This window comes from Bombus vancouverensis, unplaced genomic scaffold, assembly GCF_051014615.1.
Source record: "Bombus vancouverensis nearcticus unplaced genomic scaffold, iyBomVanc1_principal scaffold0058, whole genome shotgun sequence".
In the NCBI taxonomy this organism is placed as follows: domain Eukaryota; kingdom Metazoa; phylum Arthropoda; class Insecta; order Hymenoptera; family Apidae; genus Bombus; species Bombus vancouverensis.
Window position 1 is genome coordinate 38,025 of NW_027468949.1, and position 5,528 is coordinate 43,552.

General features: G+C 39.8%; 1 long non-coding RNA gene across 1 annotated transcript; it reads left to right on the forward strand.

Annotated features, from left to right (window-relative positions):
• Positions 1-444: 444 nt before the first annotated feature.
• On the forward strand, positions 445-2,219 carry LOC143304834 (uncharacterized). The gene is made up of 3 exons (XR_013061468.1): positions 445-773; positions 928-1,056; positions 1,304-2,219. It is a non-coding gene; the product is annotated as an uncharacterized LOC143304834 (long non-coding RNA).
• Positions 2,220-5,528: the final 3,309 nt, after the last annotated feature.

Sequence of the window (5,528 nt, forward strand, 5' to 3'; positions counted from 1 at the left end):
AAACATTGTAAACCGGAAATCTTTTATTACACACGTACATATACAGTCAATATTATTGTTACATATAGTGATACATACGTTGATCCACACATTAATTAAATCCTCTATATAGTTTCTCGAGTAGTTCTCTTCAATACCGTTATATCGATGAACTCTTTTTGAATAAAGTTCACATTTATAAAGCAAACACAATAAAATACGACAGGACAATTGTAATCGATAAATGACAGTTTATTAGGATATTATAAGAAGCTAAAATATCGAGTTCTAATTGTGAATATCAAGCGCTCGTCGTTCGATGAGATTACCAATATTTTCTTCCTGCTCCTCTACATGGCGCTACGCAGGACTCGCTTCTGAGCACGTCTTTCTCGTTGGAGGCTTAATCTTTCTTTTCTTTTCCAGTAGAATTTTTACACAATTCTTTCTCCCTTTTATCATTAAATTACCTGTAATTCTTAACGATCTTTAATCTTTGTCGCTTCTTCCCTATATATATATTTTTGTTTACTTTTCTCCGTAGCGAATTTTGTCTTTCTGACGCAGGATTAGGTTCCTGGACTTAGGGAGTTGCTACACGCCAGCTCCACCATGGCGACGGCATTCACTAGGCAGCCTAGATAGCCACCTTTCAGCTCACGCTTCGGGACACTTTTTTCGCTGAGATTCTCCGCGATGAGGCATGAAAGCAGAGACCACCGTCTGCGGAGGCATGATTATTCTATTGTTCCTTTTAACGAGTAATCGTTTTACTCGAGTCCTCTTACTAAACCGTAAGTACAAAAGACTATTATACTTAGATAGGTACTTGGTCTCAAGAACCAACTTATTTTGGTCTTTCGATTAAGTTCTTAATTAAATGCTCAATTAGATATTCATAAATATATCTTCATAATATTTCCCTCATCTATTTCTTTGACATTCTAGCAACCTCGTTAAGACGTCCGCCACTTCAACTTCTATCTACAAGTGGCAAAAACTGAAGCTGACCTTCTTCATGGAGAAACATGCCGGAAATGGCATCCGCACGTGTGAATAATTATACTCAGTGTCCAGGTAGTTCTTTCGATCATCCGATAGAAGTCGTTTCTGTTTTTCAGAGTTCGTTCACGCCTCCAGAATGTAAAAATATCCAAGGAAGTACCATTAGGAAGCAATGAAATTCAGAGCTTCTGTGGTTATTCCTTTTTCTGATTGTTTCTTTTCTTTGCCCAGAATGGATGATTTCTATATCAAATTGTTTATTCGTATTTTTTTTAATATTCCTTGAGATTTTCAATCAACTCGATTTCGAATTTCTTAGCACCCGATCTTCTGGTTGACGTCGTTAAGAAAGAGGAACGAGTGCACAGGAAGCATGGTCGGCGTGAGCATGATTAGATCTGCCCGATGACCTTGCCAGTGATAATAGCGGTTCGTTAAGGTGGTTGCAGTCTTGGTTTGCTTCTGTTTCGATTTCCAGCGAACTCGTCAGCCGGCATGGCTTCAGAGATGCTCCCCCTGAAACAAGTCGAAGGGAAATAATTAATGGACTCTCTGTTCGATTGTACGTGGATGACAAGCTGACCGTAAAAAGAAATATACAAATACGATTAGAAAATATAATCCGAACCCCTTTCGGTTTGATCTGAAGGTTTCTTTTTCTAGACGGAACCAAAGATTCTTATCTGGTTTATGGTGAGCTAAGGAACTCTTTGAAAACAGCATTTATAACTTTCGAAAAAGAGACAGGTATTTCTTGCGCGAACAATTGAATAATTAATTCGTTCTCTAAATATCCTTATTTGTTGTTCCTAAAATACATAATGATTGGAAGCTTCTTACGGGAAGCGCAATCAGCCGCTGATATCATTGAAGTCGAAACGCCATTAAAACCATATTACGATTCGCATGCGACATGCTCCATTCATGAAAACACAAAAGCAATAAACAAGTACAAATCAACGAAATAAATCCTCCGAGAACGAGACGTTACAGGAATTATACCATTGCGAGGATACAAAAGACTTGCTCATGAGCTACTTCCTTCAAGTAGTTGAGCGGTGTATTTTCCGGTCGTTAACTTCCATATAATGGGATATTAAAGAGTACGGACACAACGCTGCTATTTTTCAACTGTTCATTATCAAATTACGCAGCGGGAATCGTTGCAACGACAAAACTGTAACGACTCGTACCTGCGTATCTTCCATTTAGCTACGGTAAACGCTGACTTGTCTGCGTTTTTTTTTTTCACTTCCTCGTTACGGAAACCAGGAAAAGTGATTCACAATACAGTTTCTAACTGTACTTCTCGCGATTCTTCCTTAGAAACAAGCAATTGCTTCTTTTCAATTTCCTAAACCTATAATAAAACAGTCCATTCCTTGAATAGAAATTAACTTTAAAACTTTAGGCGCATACATTGTACGTATCGTATGTATGTATTTTGATTTGAAAAGAAACGCGGCAAACGCCTTTGAAAAGACGTTAGGTTTTCAACACCTTAACTAACTTAATTCCAGCGAGTCGTAAATCTGCTGCATCTCCAACATCTGAATATCCATCTTTTACAATGACTTGTTCTCCAACTTATTAAAATTACATCTCCCCCGTTGCACCGACCTTCTTTAAAGGTTCCCGCGGCAGGTTGAACCCGCATCACGTATCTTCCCTCTTCCTTCCACCCCTGTTCCCTTTCTCTTTCTATCGGACGGGAAGAGCGGGAACGCTTAAAACGCGCGAATCACGCGAGCGCCTCACGATTTGCGAAACATCACGTGAAAATCACCGATCCGATCTCCGTGCGCGCGGTGCACCGTGGGGGTAACGATTAAATCGACAGGATATACTTTATTGGCTATTCCGTTATTACAGGCTGTAGTTGGCGGGGAAATAGTCATTATGGATCGATGAACTCCATTGTAACAACGCACCTTCGAATTGCATCGGAAACGCTTCTGTATTGCGTGCACCGTATAACCTATCATCGTCTGTTTAGGGTAAATCAGTGGATCGGAAGTTACGTTTCTATGTTTCTCGCCTGTCAGTATAACACTGTGCAAGAGATACAGCAAGATCCTAAAATCATTCGAGTACAAGTAGCGTAAAATGGTCGTTTAAATTTCAATAAATTAACTATTCATACGTTAATTGTACGCGGTCAGGATTAAGGGGTACGGCGATGGAGAAGATTTTGTTAGCTAGATGTTGAGTAAATAATCGAAGATGATAATTTTATAAATGTTTCGTATTTATGATGATGGAAAAGATTTAATTTGAGTTACGTTACGTTTGAATAAGATAGACTTTTCCAAGAGTGGAGGATTTGTAGAGATAGTGGACGTAATAGTAGTATGATTTAATACTTGATGTGTCTTTTTTTTCTTTGACATATAGGTCACTGTGGGGAGTAATATTGATCTAGATATAACTATCTTTTCTGAGAAGTACGTATATGCTTATGGGAACTATGTTTGGTTAATCAATAGAGCCATTCTTTTGAGAAATTGAATCTAGAAGAATTCGACGATACTTTGCCTTGTTTCAATAGTACATCATTTTAAAGAAACGCCTGCGATTATAGTATATAATAGCACATAGGTATATGCAAAATTGCATTTTCAAATAATTAAATCAAAAATATAGGAATGTATCAATGGGAAGAATATTTGTTAAAGATCTTTCCTTTTTAATCAAATTCGTCCAACAACCCCATTCTCGCAAACATAAAATGAACGGTGCCTTTCTCAAAGAAACAAGAAGAAAATTGCTGTCGTTCTAAAGTTCTTCTCCATTGCTAAACTACCGTTCGTGTTTCTAGTTACACTCCAATTATTCGATTGTAAGAAGCAAGCAATCCCTCCATCCAAGGGCTAGATATAGTTTCTCGAGTAGTTCTCTTCAATACCGTTATATCGATGAACTCTTTTTGAATAAAGTTCACATTTATAAAGCAAACACAATAAAATACGACAGGACAATTGTAATCGATAAATAACATTTTATTAGGATATTATAAGAAGCTAAGATATCGAGTTCTAATTGTGAATATCAAGCGCTCGTCGTTCGAGGAGATTACCAATATTTTCTTCCTTAACAATATTAATTACGAAGTTTCGATACCGTTTATGACATTAAGATCTCTTAATAAAGTTGTATCGTTAAAATCTTACTGTTCCTAGGGAAAATATATAGTTAATATATATAGTTAAATATATGTCGGAGATGAAAGGACACCGGAACCTTGGGATAGCCCCGCAACATTGCAATCTAAAGGCCACTATAACTGTAACTAAACTATTGTAGTTATTCAATCCGATTGTAATTGTTCGAGATTAGTGACGGTGAGCTTTGGCTCGAGGTGACAGTCTGTCGCCCAACGTAGCCGCGGTCAAGGGATGAACGCTTTGCCTAACAAAGGTATGGAGTAATTCTATAGCTCTCCTTAAAAGAAATATTCGTGGCGACACGCGACAGTAAACATTCCAACGGTTTCTGTCCCGTGGCTCGCCACACGCAGAGCCTATTCTTCGAGTAAGATGATTGCCAGATGTCGATGCGTCTCCACAGTACATGTTCGGCTAGCCCGAGGGCCCGTTATAAATCTTAAGGTTTAGTTAACTAAAGTCCTTCAAACAGACAAACAGTCTTTGTCCTAACTACGGGAAGATAGGGGAGACATATTTTTCAACGAGCGGCGTCTCCCACTAGCAACTTTCCCTCGAGGGCGGCTAGCATCTTTTTCTAACCACCGATATGGAGATTGACCAATTAGCAGCAACGTCAATTTCCCTTACTTCCTAAACGAAGGCTTTCCTCGACGAATCCGATGATCTCGTGTCCTTAGACACACCCCATTATAGTTTTCCTCTGTGGCATCATCGGGACGGGACGGGCATTCTTTTACGCGCTCCCGTCGACCAAAGAGTAACGTCTTTACGCTCAGCAATTATTTTTACGAGTCAGACTTAGATTCAGCGAGAACGCCCATCTGTCATCCCGTTGGCCGCGGATTCGTTATTGAACCGGAGACCACTGTCACTAGTGCCGCGGACGTCTCACCGCCGTGGTAGATTGTCAAACCTGTGTTATTCATACCTGTGTCAATAAATCGTATCTTCGTTACACCGCAACGATGGCTACCTTCAACGAAGACTCCTCAAATACCGACAACCCTATCCCCCCTGCTTCTCCGACATATAATTAATTAAAAAGGGGGAAATATAATTCTGTAATATCGTAGAATAGCTTTGATTGAAGATCGGCTGAAATTAGAAAACACCGTGTACGTCGTCTTTTTGTAGTTTGTTTACATCCAAGAGCGCCTAGTAACAGTGACGCGAGAAAAGATAAACAGCGTCAAAACAGAAGTACGGTTTCATATTTCAAGGAGTGGCAATCGAGAGGCCAGAGCATGTGAGCCAGAAAGTGTGTGCGTGTGCGTGTGCGTGTGCGTGTGCGTGTGCGTGTGCGTGTGCGTGTGCGTGTGTGCGTGCGTGTGTGTGTGTGTGTGTGTGTGAGGACGAGAGCAAGAGCGAGCACGACCG